Raw genomic sequence first — 17,214 nt, 5'->3', positions numbered from 1 at the left:
ACCACTCTTGGTATTTACACCAAATCACATTCACCCAATGTAATATGAAAACTCAATACTTTACCACAATAAATAGAGGTAATGATATATATTAATTAACTATAGTTAGTGATAAAATGCATATGAAAGATGTAATGATGGTGTATACAATGATTTGCCATAAACACCTTGGGGTGTGTTTGGTACGGAGAACCCAATGTTTTTCAATCTTTCCATGTTTGGTTAGTTTATTTTTTTTGGAAAACTTTTTCTTTAGAAAAATAATTTCCTGGAAAATATGGAAAATAATTTTCCTAGTGAAAATGGGTAAAACAAGTTCCATAAATAGCACTCCACTTCTCCCCATCCTCCAACACACCCCATTCCATCCCATACCCCCACCTTCATAGTGTTCACCTAGATTATATATAAATATTTTTAAAAACATCTTTTGTCTACTTACCAAACACCAAAACATAAGCAACAAAATCACTCATTTCGCTCTTAAAACATTTTTTGTATAAGGATATGCTCGAACCGGACCACATCTCGATTTGCACATGGATAATTTGTTGCCTCTTTCTCCCCTTACCTTGGTCAGAATGGCATGAAGCTTACCTGAGGAATAAGGAAGATGATCCTGGCTATGCATGAAAAACCAAGAATGATCAAAGTGGTTATGAAAGAGACATAACCAAAGTCTAGTTTGGGAAAAAACTATGTTTCCGTGTGTCTGATTTAACTTAATCCACTGATAGATGCTAAAACATTACCAATTACTTCCAAGGATTTTCAACAACACATCATCATTCCGCGTTTGAACGCTCCTCGACACTACTACAATGGCATTGCTTGTCATAAAACATCTGAAAACCTTTCTGATAACAGAGAGAGTTATAATGTTCAAATTATTGGGTACATATACTATTATCGGCCTATGGGATGTTCTAGTAGGTTTCTCATTTTTTGGGTACATTTACTATTGTCTCATCTTGAGACAATAGTATGTTGCTACCCTTCAAATGTTGTTACCGTCTTGAGACAAGAGGAATCACCTTTATCGTTGCACTGGCAATAACGTCTATCAACTACATACACAGAAACACATCCATGTTATAAGTTAAATAAACATAAAAACTAGTAGAAGATTGCACTCAGTTAACTCATCCTCATCAATCAATAGATTCCATATTAAGTTCCATAGACCTACTTACCCAAGCAAGGCCAATGCACACAATGCTAAAGCCAGGATATGGAAAAGGAACCTTTTTTTCTTGAAAGGAATAAGGCTGAAAAATATCAATTCGACTTGCCGGTCAGAGGACTACAAATGAATGGGGAAGAGAATGTTTGCTATAGAACTTATGCTTGAAATGCACCCTTGAGCAATTTCCCTAGTAGAAGAACAAGAAACAACGTAGTTGTCAGGATACGTTTTTTCAAGAAATTCAAATTTGATGTCAGTTTGCTGTATATCCAACCATTAATTAGTCTAATTCTTAGAATAGTTCGACTAATCACCTGTTCACTAGGCCCAATCTGTTTTGAGACAATGCTTTGAACCTATAGTTATTTAACATCCATCAACCATCATAGTAGTAGAGGAAAGAAAAAGAAGAATATTGAAAGTAAATTTGAGAAAGCTCACCGAGGGTTTCACGAGGGAGGTGAAAATAGGCAGCAATGCAACATTATAAGTAGAGATCAAACTCTGCTTTCTCCAAAGAAGAGCTCATCAAGTTAATTGGAGTTGAACATTAGCCTCTTTCCAACCCCAAGGAAAAGTCTATAAAGTTACCTACTCCGTGACGTGTTTTGAGGAAAAGTGGTGATACCTCATACTTGGTAACTTCTTCCTTTGATGCTAACATTTTAGCAAAATCTCCATAATTCACTTGCTTACGGCTGGAAGATTCTACCCTCTGTTTGGGAATATGCTGAGACTTCTTCTTCGGTGTTGAACCAGATCAAATATTATAGTTCCTTACTGCACTATGATTTATTTTAGTCATATTCGGTTGTCTGTTTCATACATAGTAGCTAGCTTTGTGTTTCCTCCTTGTAAGAAACATGGTATGGTATGCAAATATACGGTGGAGGAAGTTCCACTTTATGACTCGGCTGAGGGTGAATTTTTTTCCAACGATCTCTGGAACTAGTGGAGGAAATGAGCTTATTAAGATATCGAATGATGGTGAGAAAAGTAATAGCACATGTAGGAATATCTGGTTCAACAATGAAGAAGAAGTCTCAGCGCATTCCCTGGTTGAAGGTCAAATCTTCCATCCATAAGCAAGTGAATGAGGGATATTTTGCTAAAATGTTTGCATTGAAGGAAGCACGAGAAGAAGCAAGTATGAGGTATGATCACCTTTTCTTTGTAACACATCATGGAGTTAGGCTGAGAGAGGAAGTGGAACTACAGATCAAAGAATATGAGGGCTGCTCCTAGCCTGCACAGAACGAAATCATTAGTAAGCCACGAACACAAATATTCTTGAACAAACCTATATTTTAGAACAGTTCTACTTTACGGAATTGACTCAATATGAGCAAGATTGATCCCAGGAAAGGTGAACGGAGAGAAGAAACAAATGGACACTCGTAAAGTAGTAGATTCAGGAAACAATTTGTCATAGGCCTCCAAGCTGATGATTCATCTCAAGAGCGTGGATGAGGGAAATGTTTTGGACTCAAAAAGATACATCACAATAATCTGGAATTCAAATTTCTTCTTTTAATCATTTTATTTCCATTGAATTGATATTCCCACGGTATCCTTGGCACAACATGGAAAGAAGTACAAAAGTTTATCGAAGTTTAATTTCTTTTTTTTTCTTCCAAAGATTGGTTTATGAATGTTTTATCTTAGAAGTGAAAACAATAGCAATAATCAATACAGAAACCATGTAATCAATATGCAATCCACAACTTTGATTTGCATCTCTAAGAACTTTAATTAACAGGTAGCTTAGAAATTTCTCAAAAGCAGTTTCACTCGTAATCTTATTGCCGCTTAGAAATATCAGAAATTTAGAGGAAAGTATGAAAGAGAAGTCTATAAAGTTTCCTACACCATGAAGTGTTTCAAGGAAAAGTGATCATACCTCATACTTGGTAACGTCTTCCTTTGATGCAACCATTTTAGCAAATCTCCATCGTTCACTTGCTTACGGCTGGAAGATTTGACCTTCTGCTCGGGAATATACTGAGACTTCTTCTTCGGTATTGAACTAGATCCAATATTATAATTCCAGCTTAAAAGTGATCCTAAAAGTACATGCAAAGAGAAGTGTTTGAATGTACTAACCAAAACTGAATGTACACCAGGATACTGTCACTGTGGTGAAAAATTGCAGGAATAAGATTAATAGATGATTCGGTTAATTAGTTGAACATTTCATTCTCAACAGAAAGTAGTTCTAAAATACCACCACTTTCACCACTTCCTCAATCTGATATAAGTTTAAAAATCGATAAGACCATTGTAAAAGGACAGTTCGGTGCACTAAAGCTCCCGCTATTCGCAGGGTCCGGGGAAGGCCCCGACCACAAGTATGTTCAACTAATTAACCGAATCATCTAAGTTACCTGATTTCTACAAGTCTCACCGAACTGACAATATCTCGGTGTTCATTCATTGTTGGTCAATACATTCAAACACCTTTCTCCACACGCATATTCAAGATCACTGGCATAATATATACTTGCATTCACAAATAGCAATGTCTTCTTCTTGCGGTCTCTTATGTCTGTAAGACAGTAGAAAAAACTAATTTTCTGTTTAAAAACAGGTAAATGTTTTTAAAAGTTCCCTTCACACAGGTAAATGTTTTTAAATATTCGATAAAATCAGAATTCACCATTAAAACCAAAAAGATCTATACGCAAAAAAAATCTTGAGAAAAAAAAAAGAAACAGGTAGAACAATCTATGCTATAAAAACGTTTAATTCAATGTGGACAAACATGAACGATAGAAAAAAAAAAGTAGTTCAAAGTCCTATACACTGAGGTATCAAAAAGAAAAGTAGTTTGTTTCCGATAGATCTTAGCTGAAAAAATAGTCTAAAGAAGTAGAGAAAGAAATAAATAAAATTACCGCAAAATGCTATAGAGAAAAAAAAATCAAATGAACTGAAAAAGGAGTAAAATTGAGATTACCTTTGCCGCAGAGAAATAGGGTTCTGTGAAACCTGAATTATCATTCTTCTCTTTGTATATATACCCATATAGAAGAAATCAGATTGTCTCAATTCTCAAAGTCAAAGATTTTAAGGTAACTGACAATTTTTGAACTTTTATTGACCAAATTCTGAAGACTGTTAGTTTCTTTCATCTTTAATTTAAATAGTTAGTACTTTTTCGTCCTAATTTATGTGATACAGTATAATTTAAATTTTGAGAATTAAATAATTTAATTTTGACTGTAAATTCATGCCTGAAATTTTTAATTTTTTTGAAATAAAATTTATATATTCTGAAATTACGTAAAAAATATCGTAAATCACAATAATTGACAATTCAAGATATGTAAAATATATATGAAAAAATTATGATCAAATATAGATTTATATGAATTTTAAAATTCGAAGGTGCCCCATAAATTAGGACAGGAAAAATATATGAAAATGAAAATATAATAATTTCATAGACATCTCCTCCTGTTTCATTTCATAACAAGTTATATTAGATATCAAGCCTTTCTTATTTTAATTTTATGTAATTATTTGAAAGATCGCTTAGCTTATTTTTATTTATCTTGGTGATGGATAAATTGACGTGGTATATTCAAGGAAAGATGTCACGGTATATGTTATTTATGAACAACATAATTTTGATTGATGAGACTCGATGTAGAGTTAACAGCTAGAGATTTGGAGGCAGACCTATGAGTCTAAAGGGTGTTCAGGTTGAGTAAAATCAAGACAAAATACATGGAGTGCAAGTTCAGGTGATGTGACGTCTGAGACTGGCATAGAAGTGAGGCTTGATACACTTGTCATTGTATTTGGATCTATTATTAAGAAAATAGGGAGATTGCCAATGATTTCACAAATCGTATTGGTGTCGGGAGGATGAAATGGAGACTCGCATCTGGAGTCTTGTGTGATAAAAAGGTATTGGGTTTAAGTGAGGCGTAAATGAGAAATAAGAATTGAGAAATGTGGGAAAACTAAATAAAGGGAAAATGAAACGTCATTTCTCCCTTATTGGTAGAAAAAATGAAATGTTTTGTTCTTATATAAAGAAACAGTTCCTTTAACTCTTAAAAGATAAGTAGAAGGTGCCCCCTCACATCGTCGTCGTCGTCGTCGTCGCTCGGCTTTGACTTTGGCTTTGAAAAATGATTTGATTGATAATTGTTTAGACAAAATTTATTTATTAATCTCATTAATTAATTTCTTTTTTATGAATATTAATTTTGAATTGTTGATTAATTAATTAATTAATTTGTGGATTAATTTGAGTTAATTAAATTCGTGTAATCGAATTAACTAAATTAATTGGCACAATTGAACTTCATTCGGAAAGGACCTATTCCTTCCGAATAGATATCTCTTTTCCCAAAAGACATCATGCCTATTTTGAATAGATGAGACTGTTTTGAACATGTGAGTTCGCTCCCTTTGTTGGCTATAAATAGAGAGACTTCCTCTCAATTTTCGATATCAAAATTTCTCCCTCTTCTGCATATATTTTCTTACAAACAAACTTGTGTTTTTTTGTGTGATTTTGTTGCTGACTTTTGAGTTCGCTGGAATTATCAAAGTTTGAGGTACCGCTATTTCTTTAATAGTTTATCCATTTTATCTTGAGAGGAAATATACCATAACCTCAGGTAAAGTGAGAGAATTAAATTCCTTAAGGACACACAATTAATTCTGTGGACTCGGATACTATTTTTCTTTTCTTTTCATCTTTATTATTTCTGGTTTGCTAACTTTGATACAGGAACAACAAGCTTAAGAAATTTATTTTATTTTTTCCTGTATCTAAGGTTTTTAGAGATTAAAACCTTTCTGATTTTCTACTCTGTCTGAATCTGATACTGGTTCAAACAATATAAAACCTTCATCACTATTTAAGGTTCATTCGGTTAACGATTAGAAGATTATTAAAACTTCATTGTTAAACTAGAAACAAGTTGTATAAAGATTGAATCTTTATTGTTAGTATTCTGAAATACTAATTGATCTGCCTACTTTTATTTGTATCATCTGCTTCATCTTATATTCTGTTTGAGGGCTGGAGAATAAAATTGAAAGACTTTCTACTCTACTGATTAGTTTGGTTCGAAGAAACAAAATCTTCATCAAGTTAATTAAGTTTTTATTTTTCTTAGTTTGAAGAATATAAAAACTTCATCGAGTTAAAAAAAATTTCTATTTGGTCATTTTGGTGTTTAAATACTATTTTTGTCATGTCAAACAGAATGGGAGATACCAATGAATATATTTTTGGAGTAAATACAATGACTTCATCTAGTTGACCAACATCTGTACCTGCTTTGACTGCTGCAAAAAAGTCAGGCAAATTTTGTGGTGTTGATTTTAAAATATGGCGACAAAAGAGTTTTTTCTACATAACCACTTTGAGCCTTCGTAGGTTCATCACTGAAGATGTTCCAGTCCTATCAGACGAAACTCCAGGTAGTGAGCACTTTCTGGTAATAGAAGCATGGAAACATTCTGACTTTTTATGCAAAAATTATATTCTGATTGGTCTGAAATACTGTCTATATAATGTCTACAGTGTGTGTAAAATTTCAAAAGAGTTGTGAGATGCGTTGGAGAAGAAATATAAGACAGAGGATGCAGGACTTAAGAAATTTGTGGCAGTTAAATTTCTAGAGTTCAAAATGGTAGACAGTAAGACGGTAATGTCTCAAGTGCAGGAGTTGCAAATCATTGTGCACGGTCTCCTCACCGAAGATATAATCCATGTCAATATTTTCTTAAAATAATTGATTGTGGAATTAATAATAATTTTATTATTATTGAAGGGATGGTCATCAATGAAACTTTTCAAGTAGCAGCCTTCATTAAAAAGATGCCTCAACAGTAGAGGGACTTCAAGAACTATTTGAAACACAAACGGAAAGAGATGACTCTAGAAGATCTTATTGTTAATCTCAATATTGAAGAAGACAATAAATCCGCTGAAAAGAAGATAAATGGTAAATCGACAATTATGAGAGACAATATTGTTGAAACTGCTCCAACAAATTCGAAGAGGAGAAAGAAGTCTTTTGGGCCATAAAATCTCCCAACTAAGAATAAGTTTAAGGGAAATTGCTACAATTGTGGCAAGGCTAGACATATGTCTGTTGATTGTCGTACTCCAAGAGAGAAGAAGAAGAAAGGCCAAGCCAACATGGTTTACATAAATGGGGATGTTGAAAACTTATGTGCTATGTTGACTGAATGCAACCTAGTAGAAAATACCAAGGAGTGGTGGCTTGATTCTGAAGCTACCTCACATGTTTGTGCTGTTCGAGAAGCCTTTGCAACTTATTCCCTTGCTGCACCCGATGAGACCATCTACATGAGAAATTATGTAACAACAAAGGTTAAAGGCTATGGAAGAGTATTCCTAAAGATGACCTCTGGTAAGGTGGTGATTCTGAACAAAGTTTGTCATGTTCGAGAAATGAGGAATAACTTGGTTTCTGCCGATCTTCTAATTAAGAATCGATTTAAGTGCGTTCTAGTTTCTGATAGAGTTGTAGTTAATAAGAATGAAATGTATTTAGGAAAAGGCTATCTCACTGAGGGCCTTTTCAAACTGAACGTAATGGTTGTTGATAATAATAAAGTTCAAGCTTCTTTTTACTTACTTAAGTTGAATAATTTATGACATTCACATTTGAGACATGTTAATTATAAAACCTTATGAAAACTGATCAACTTAAATGTGTTGTCTAATTGTGAGTGCAATAAACCAAAATGTCAAGTTTGTATTGAATTTAAGTATGTTAAGCATCCTTATAAATCTATTGAAAGGAATTCCAATCCCTTAGAGTTGATTCATACTGACATTTGTGATATGAAGTCAACAGAATCTTGTGGTGGAAAAAAGTATTTCATAACTTTTATTGAAATTTGCACTAGATATTGTTATGTTTATTTGCTGAATAGTAAGGATAAAGCAATAGAAGCCTTTAGGCAATACAAAACTAAAGTTGAAAATCAGTTGGATAAAAAGATAAAAATGATAAGAAATGATAGAGATGGAGAGTATGAATCTCCTTTTGCAGAAATATGTTTGAAAAATGAAATCATTCATCAAACTACCGCCCCTTATTCACCTCAATCTAATGGAATTGCAGGAAAAAAACCAAACTTTAAAGGAAAGATGAATGCCTTACTTATAAGTTCAGATTTACCACAAAATTTGTAGGGGAAAGCCATCCTTAAAGCAAATTAAATACTTAATAGAGTGTCCTATAGCAAAACACAGTCTATTCCATATGAGAAATAGAAAGGAAGAAAACCCAATTTGAAATATTTCAAAGTGTGGGGATGTCTAGTCAAAATACAAGTTCCTAAACCTAAGAGATTTACAATAGAATCTAAGACTGTGGATTGTGTTTTCATTGAATATTCTACTAACAATAAGGCATGCCAATTTCTAGTTCATAAGTCCAAACATCCAAATATTCATGAAAATACGATGATTAAATCATAAAAGCTAAGTTCTTTGAATAAATCTGTCACGCCCCGGGAGGGTACCCTAGGCGTGGCCGATACTCGAAGGCCATTTCTGACCTTCAAGCGAACCACCTGGTCCAGTCACACATTTAATCAATCACATTCTCTTAGCGGATAACTCAATTAAAGAAATACTATTCATATATAGGGCCGAAGGCCAAACATTTACAACCCAACAAGACAATAAAATAAGACTTCTCAAAATAATCGTTCGACCTCCCCACACTCCAGTCTATGAAGCCTCTATCACAGTCTAAGAGGTGCCAATGACAAGTCCATGGCTACCAACGATCAAAGTAAAGGAAATGTCAACAAAACTATACATGAAGGCTCAACATCCTCCGGAAACTAGGAGGACTCACCAGCTAGCTGAGAGTGTAAGTGGATCTTTAACGGAGCGCCGGTTGATGACCTCTGGTACCTGTCTCTGCATCATGAAACGATGCAGGCCAAATGGCGTCAGTACATGGAATGTACGAGTATGTAAAATGGCCGAATACAACGAACATTAAGGAAAAAATTATCAACTCGGAAGTTCAACTCAAGAGGAATACCAACTCAATCAAATGCCCTAAGTCTAAACAATAATATGATTTAGACGGGACCAATCACATACAATTCAACTCAATCTGACTTAGAGTACTATCAAGACTTATTTGGGAGTTTCTCTTATCCGACAACCATCATTTATGAGCCAGTGAAAGTATAATAAACCAACGTTGTTGCCGCGTCCGTTCATACTTTGCCAAGGTATGAACGAATCAACAAATCATGGATCCAATCCAACCAGGTCCTATAATGTCAGGACAAATCTCTCGGGGAAGCATCCGACTTTAACGGTTCCATCCCCCCTACGTTTGGCGACACAGTTATTGGGTTCGAGTATGGACTATACTCTTGACCAATTTGGTGCTCGATACTCCTCCCAAGACTTAATGCTCATAAAACTCCATCCAATCAACTCAATCAAATACATCAACAAGTCTTATCACAACCTTGTCAACTCATCAACTCTATCACAATCAAATCTCTTCTGATCAAACTATCTGATCAATCTCAATCATATCTTCAAAAGAATTTAAATGCACATATATAGCATCATCTAGATATAATCAATCATTTCTTTCATCCATTTGAGAAATCTTTGAGGCTTATCACAATTTCAAGACTTTAAATAGACATTTCATATTGAGCAACATTCTCAAGAAAATAACATCATTTATCATAATCTACATAGTAAGAAGATAAATAGAACATATTTAACAACCCATTTTCATCAACTCATACTCACATAGAGGCTCATTTTGGGAACTTCTTAACTCAACAACATCAATACATATAGAATCAATTAAATAGGGGACAAAACTATTTAAACTTAGACCATACCAAGAAACTCCATTTCCATGAACATCTAACCTCAAAGCAAGAATAGGGCACATGGGTGGACTCAACCCATGTTTTGGATAGTCTTACATACCTTAGTGAAGACTTGAAGAAACCCTTGTGGTTGGGTCTTCAATGGAAACTCAAACCTTGAAGCTCTTGGAAATCTTCTTGTTGGGGAAGGATTTGGAGAGGAAGAAGAAAAGAGAGAGAGGAGAGGTTTCTAGGGCTTTTAGAGAGAGAGTGGGGGCTGAAGAAATGATACCAAAATAGTCTAGGGTCATACATATATAATTTGGGGCAATTCCCAAATTGCCCCTTCTCAAAAGTTCTAAAAAAATAGGCAAAAATGCACCTGGTGCGATAGTGGCGCATTGCGCCATTGCAGCGCCAGGCTGAAACACGCCTAAAAACTTGCACACCTCATAGTGGTGCGCCGCGCCAGAGACCAAACTACTGAGGCATGTTTCTGGCGCGATAGTGGCGCGTCGCGCCCTTACAGCGCCAAGGCCAAATTTTTTGGGTTCTGGAAATTTGGCCTGAAAAACCCTACACAACTTTTAGTGGCGCGTCACGCCAAGGACCAAACTACTGAGGCATGTTTCTGGCACGATAGTGGCGCGTCGCGCCCTTACAGCGCCAAGGCCATTTCCTCAGCAGTTGCTGCCCAGGCCAAAAATTAAATTCCTACCGTGCTAGTTCATCTTAGGATCGTCATATCTTTTGACTCCGAACTCCAAAATTTACATTTTTAGTGGCGTTGGAAAAAAGACTCGACGACCCTTAATTTGATAGGTTGTGGGCCACCTAGATTGACGTCCTTCAAAAGATAGGGTCGTCAAAAGTCGACCCTTATACAAACTCATCCTAAACTTAGCCACGACAGATCTTTTGGGCTTAGCTCGGTCCTAGGGGTCCTTGGTGACCCCACATCACCTCTAACACTGCTCAGTCCCTCAGAGACTCATCTTAACTCACGAATATATTTCAAGATACTCGGGTTCGACCCCTCCCGAACACAAGAAGGGTTTGAATATTTGGAAAAAGAATTTGAGGGGTGTTACAAAATCTATCTATATAAAACTAGACTTGAATTATCTAGTGAAGGGTCTAAACGACCTCGTGAAGAACCAAAGGAGAATGTACCTAGTAAAGAGATTCACGGGCCTAGTAAAGAGATTCATAGGCGTAGTAAACATCAAAGGACATATACTTCCTTTGAGATTGGTTTCATAACATTTCTTCTTGAACATGAGCCTCAAACATTCAAAGAAGCTATGTCCTCTACAGACTCATCCTTTTGGAAAGAGGCTGTCAATAGTGAGATTAATTCAATCTTGAGCAACCATACCGGGGAATTGGTTGATCTTCCTCCAGAAAACAAATATTTAGGTTCGACATTGATCTTCAAAAGGAAAATGAAAGTTGATGGAACTATTGACAAATACAAAGCATGACTTGTCGTCAAAGGCTTTAGATAGAGAGAAGGCATTGACTATTTTGACACATACTCACCCATAACTAGGATTACATTTATTTGGATGTTAATTTCACTAGCTGTGATATATGGCTTTGAAATCTACCAAATGGATGTGAAAAAAACTTTCATGAATGGAGAATTAGAGAAAGAAATTTACATGGAACAACCCGAGATCTTTGTGATTTCTGGTAAAGAAAAGAAAGTGTGAATATTTGTTAAGTCACTATACGGACTAAAATAAATACCCAAACAATGGCATGAGAAGTTTGACCAAACCATGTTGGCAAATGAATTTAAGATTAATGAGTGTGAAAATGTATTTACATTAAAGACACTCCCAAAAAGTTTTTATTATTTATTTATATGTAGATGGTATGCTAATAATGAGTGACGACATTGCTAATATGAATGCTACTAAAAGTATGCTTGCTAAGAAGTTCTATATGAAAGATCTATGAGTCGTTGATTTGATATTGGAAATTAAAATTTACAAAACTCCTCAAGGTCTAGCACTGTCTCAATCTCATTATATCCAAAAGGTAGTTGAAAAATACAAGTATTTAAACTTCAAAACTGTAAAAACACCAATTGATGTGAACCTTGATATTGCTAAGAATAAAGGTGAAAGTCAGTCTCAATTGGATTATGCTAGAGTGTTGGAAAGTTTGATATACATCATAAATTGTACAAGACCAGACATAGCTTGTGCGATAAGTAAATTGAGTCAATACAAAAGTAATCCCAATCAAAATCATTGGATGGCAATGAAATGAGTTTTGGGATATTTAGAACACACACTCAATTTTTTTGTTTTGCATTACAACAAGTATCCAATAGTTATTGAAGGATATAGTGATGCAAATTGGATTACTTAGTCAACTGAAACTAAGTCCACAAATGGCTACATTTTCACTATTGATAGAGGAGCAATATCTTGAAAATCATCCAAACAAACATGTATAGCTCACTCTACAATGGAATCAGAGTTCATAGCCATAGACAAGGCCGGTGAAGATGCTGAATAGATCAGGAATTTTTTTGAAGATATTCTATTTTGTCCCAAACCAATGGCTCTTATATGCATACATTGTGATAGTTAAGCTGGAATAGGAAGAGTTGGGAGCATTATGTATAACGGTAAGTCTCATCACATACAGCAAAGACATAATACCATTAGACAACTACTCTCTAATATAATTATCATAATTGATTATTTATAGTCAACGAATAATCTGTCGGATCCACTTACAAAAGGCCTAACTAAAGAGGGAGTTGAGAGATCATAAAAAGGAATAGGACTATGGCTGAGGACAAATCATCGTGGAGATAACTCTACCTACAAAACTGGGGATCTCAAGATCTAGGTTCAAGGAGATCAAACAAAGTCATTGATAATGGTTCAACATTGTCAAAATAATTTTAATGGTCAATTCTCATGATGAGATAAAGACATTAAGACTTTTTAATGATTTCTAAGTTTTATACAAGATATATCAAATGGTGTATTTATGGGATAACATATTTATAAATCACCTATGTAAGTGTGAAGTGTAAGCCGCTTCAATGAGAATTCGGTAAGGCTATTTCTCTACGCACTTATGAACCAAGAAGTGTTCATGGCTGAAACGAGGAAAACCATGAGAATCAAAAACAGTTAAAAGATCGATTGTGTGACTTATGTTCCCTAGGTATACACCAAAGTTCGATGGTTCAAATATATCAAATCTACCAATTGACTGAGTATATCCGATATATGTTCACTGTGGAAAGTTCAAAGGAAAACTTACTTATCCAGATGCAATTAATCCTTACTTACGAATTACACAGTATTTCATGCATATATTTTAACAATAGCCATTTTCCATTCATGTGGAGGATTATTTAGTTTAAGTGAGGTGTGAATGAGAAATAAAAATTAGGAAATGTGGGTGCAATGACTTGTCCCAGTTGTTAGGTACAGGCCAATGGAGAAGAAATATAGGACAGAAAACTTCGGCTAGTAACTTCAGAAAATTTGAGCCCAGGCCAAACTTGGACTAATTCTAAGTCAGGTGGGGTCTAGGGTGACCTTGTCATAGGAAGGGGATCGAATCATCAATCTGATTAAGTTATCTGAGATCTAAGACAATATGAAGTCTTTACGGCTTTACGGAATCGCATTTGGGTGAGTAAAACTCCCAGAATTAAATTTGATGTGAAGGGTATGATTTAAGACATCTTAGGGAGAGGATATGTTGTGAAAGGGGAGACTTTGAGAATCCTTACGAGCTCTATGTCTCAGCCTATCTCGCCAAAGTGGGATTAGTGCCACCAGTACGGCGCAGTCAAAGCGATATGGTTCTACTGTGGTGGGACAAAACGGGGCTTAAGTCGGAAAAAACCCCAGAATGATTTATTTCATTCCCACTTCATTCATAAAAGACCAGAAGTGACCTAGGGTGATATTTTACTGATTTCCACCCAAATTTATGCCAAAGATAAGTAATTTACTCCCTAAACTTGTAATTTGATTCCTAGAACCCACAACCTATGGTGGGTAATCATTGGGGGAGGGTTTTTGCCTGAAACTAATGGTGGGAAATAGCTCTAGAATGGGGGTTAGGATCATGGGTTTGACCTAGGAGGGGAATTATGTTATAATTCATGTGAATTAGACCATTTTATTGATCCTTGGTACGTATTTACTGTTTTTAGACAAAGAACAAGCTGAACAAACCCGAAAAGAGAAAGCTCCTACACTTTAGAGTTGTTGAAGCTCGAATTCGAGGTAGGTGATGGTTTGTTTCCGTATGTGATTCATGTACTTGCTAAATTACTCTATTGTATGCATATGTGTATATGAATAGGGAAGCATGCTATAAATTGTGTGAAATAATCACTTACTGGCCTAACTTATGATGAACCTGTTCTTGGTGATATAATAGTTGACTATTGATTCTTCTTATGGCTGAATTGTATGTTTTGATCAGGTGTCACTGTTATGTCGAAAAATGGGCGTGGTTTAAAATTAATGTCATCTTTATAAGAAAAAATCAATTTTAGTAAAAGAAGAGTCGCCACTTAATTTTTTAAAGAAATTAAGAAAACTTAATTTAAAAGACCCTAACAGATTTAAGTCTTAAAAATTCAGAGAAAAAGGTACGAGGTTCATATTACTATTTAAAGAAGGTTTTAGCACTTAAAATAGCCGCTAACATGCGGTTGTCCAACGATTTGAAAATTATTTGACTAACTTTGAGAAAATGTGTTTTAACAATAATTAAAGTATTAAACAATTTTGAAAAAAATATAAATTTTAAAATATTTAAGATAGTTTATAAGAATGTTTGACTTAGTAAAATGATTAAATAAAGGAAAAATGATGAAAACAAAAATGGTATCTCTTTAGGGGATTTAATTAGGTTAAATTAAACAATTAATATTAGAACTAACACAGGATAAATAAATATCGTCAATTAATTAAATAATAGCAAAAGGCAAACGAAATAATAAATAGACTACCCCAAATATATACAAACGAAAGTATTTAAAAAATAGGGTAGAAGTATTTATGTACTCATGTTCTTCGGATCAGCGCCGACTTATTAATCGGAAGACAAAATATAGTATTTTGTCGTTTTCTGCTCGGGTCGATTTCCATCATTTCCGAAGGGCCTATCTACCCCTACCCCTCCTAAATTTGTTTGTTAATTCAATCCTAAAGCAATCTAAAAGAAATATTAAAAACTAGCGTCTTAGAAGGTGTCTAGCGTCCCAACTTAATATCCAAGAGGCATTGGACGTACTATTAGGACAAGTGTTAGACTAAATAAAATATAAGTTTCTTAATTAGACACATCGTCAAACAAAAACAAATAAGACGTCACTTAGCACATAAAATCTCAAATAAGCCTCTATATTAATTAACTAGCATGCTTGAAAACACAGATAAATAGTGAGGGTCAAAGCAAGTATTAAGCGTGTGTGTGAACGCCAAGCCAAAAGGTCGTAGAAACCAAGTTTAATTAATTAAACATATAAGAGCAATCTTAATTATAGCCTAGTTGTGATAAGAGAAAGACATTGTTGACCATTTTAATTTATTAATTAAAGATCTTAATGAAATTATAGAAACAAGATTTATACTTTATTAAATGCTGAAAATTTATAAAATATACTATAGGCATGATTCATAAATGAAATGATATGCTGAAAATTTATTAAGGTATTTATACATATGGATTTAATATAAAATAATATGACAAAATAATTACTAAAATCCTACAGATATGATTTCCACTCATGAACTTAAAAGGTTGGAAATTATTAAATAAATACCATATTCATGATTTTTATGTAACATAATATGCATAAAATTAATTAAAATTGTAGGCGTGGTATCGAAAATAGAATAATATAATAAATATATATTAGAATCCTATAAACATGATTTTTAACTATAACATTATGGAAAGAAATACTCATAAAGGCCCATAGACATGACATCGACTTAATTTGCATGCTAAAAATAAATTGACAAGGGTCTATAATATTTAAGCATTTGACATAATGAGAAATATATATAGAATCCTATAGGCACGAATTTCTAAATAGAATAATTGGATCAAGACTTGTTAGATTTTGTAGTCATGATTTTCTACATTAAAATAACATCATAAAAGCATTCAATATTATCGGATATCATGCTAAAAATATTAATAGGGTCTTTGAATATGATATCAAATATTTGACTTGCTGGGGTTTATATAGTTTCTATAGGCATGATAAAAGTAATATTTTATCGTTAAAATGAACATAGTACCTATGCAAGTTTACATGCTGAAAATTAATCAATAGACACCTACGAATATGATATCTAAAAGACAAGTTATGATACAAATTTAATTCTTGAATAAGCATTTTATAATATTATGACAATTTAAAATCACTAAGACAAATGCAACTTATTAAATCTACAATACGAAGATGTTCCAAGAAGTCAAAATTAGATACATACAAACATATTGGAATAACTACGGATATTTAAAAACCCAAATTTAAATACTTTGACACACATGTTGATGGTTAATTAATTAGCCTAACATGCCTAAGGTGAGATAGATAGACAACTATTTTATCAACAAATCTAACAAGTAGATACGGATACAAAAACATGTAGCACATAAACCCTCCCCCTCTTAAATAGTTCCCCAAGTAATTTCATTATGTAATATTTACAAATTATTACATTTTTAGACAAAAGTAAATAAATAAATAAATAAATAAAAATAATATGAATAGGCAAAGATGTAAAATGTAGTAGCTTCTCCGACCCAAGCGAATTCTTCTCGTCTCAAACTTGGAAGTTCCAATCCTGCTAAACTGGGTACTTTGGTTAGAGGAATAAGTAAATAGGAATCTGAAAACCCAATGTTAAATACTAGAAGTGGTGTTAAAGTATGGAAGAAACTTCCTCCTTTTTTTTTTTCGTTTGAGATTTTTCTATCAAGTAAGAATATTTTCTTTCTTTCTTAGCTCTCTCCCTACTCTGGTCTATCTTCTGTGTGTGTAATCTCTGTCTTTATATAGACGGGTAAAAGACCATCTCCCTCAAGAGAGACAACTGGCCAAATCCCTTTAATTCAAAATTTTCTACTAAGTTAGACAAAAAAATAAACCA

The 17,214-nt window shown here is 33.9% G+C and overlaps 1 long non-coding RNA gene across 2 annotated transcripts; it reads right to left on the bottom strand.

Annotated features, from left to right (window-relative positions):
• Nucleotides 1-734: 734 nt before the first annotated feature.
• On the bottom strand, nt 735-4,309 carry LOC129891337 (uncharacterized). Of its 2 annotated transcripts, XR_008767174.1 has the most exons (6): nt 4,143-4,307; nt 3,571-3,731; nt 3,087-3,249; nt 1,628-2,432; nt 1,501-1,542; nt 735-1,373 (listed from the first exon to the last, which is right to left on the bottom strand). It is a non-coding gene; the product is annotated as an uncharacterized LOC129891337 (long non-coding RNA). The 2 variants fall into 2 exon arrangements; XR_008767173.1 differs by having other exon boundaries at nt 3,087-3,731; nt 4,143-4,309.
• Nucleotides 4,310-17,214: the final 12,905 nt, after the last annotated feature.

Source organism: Solanum dulcamara, chromosome 6, assembly GCF_947179165.1.
Source record: "Solanum dulcamara chromosome 6, daSolDulc1.2, whole genome shotgun sequence".
NCBI lineage: Eukaryota > Viridiplantae > Streptophyta > Magnoliopsida > Solanales > Solanaceae > Solanum > Solanum dulcamara.
Note: the sequence above shows the minus strand (reverse complement) of the source record. Positions and strands in the feature narration are given on the sequence as shown.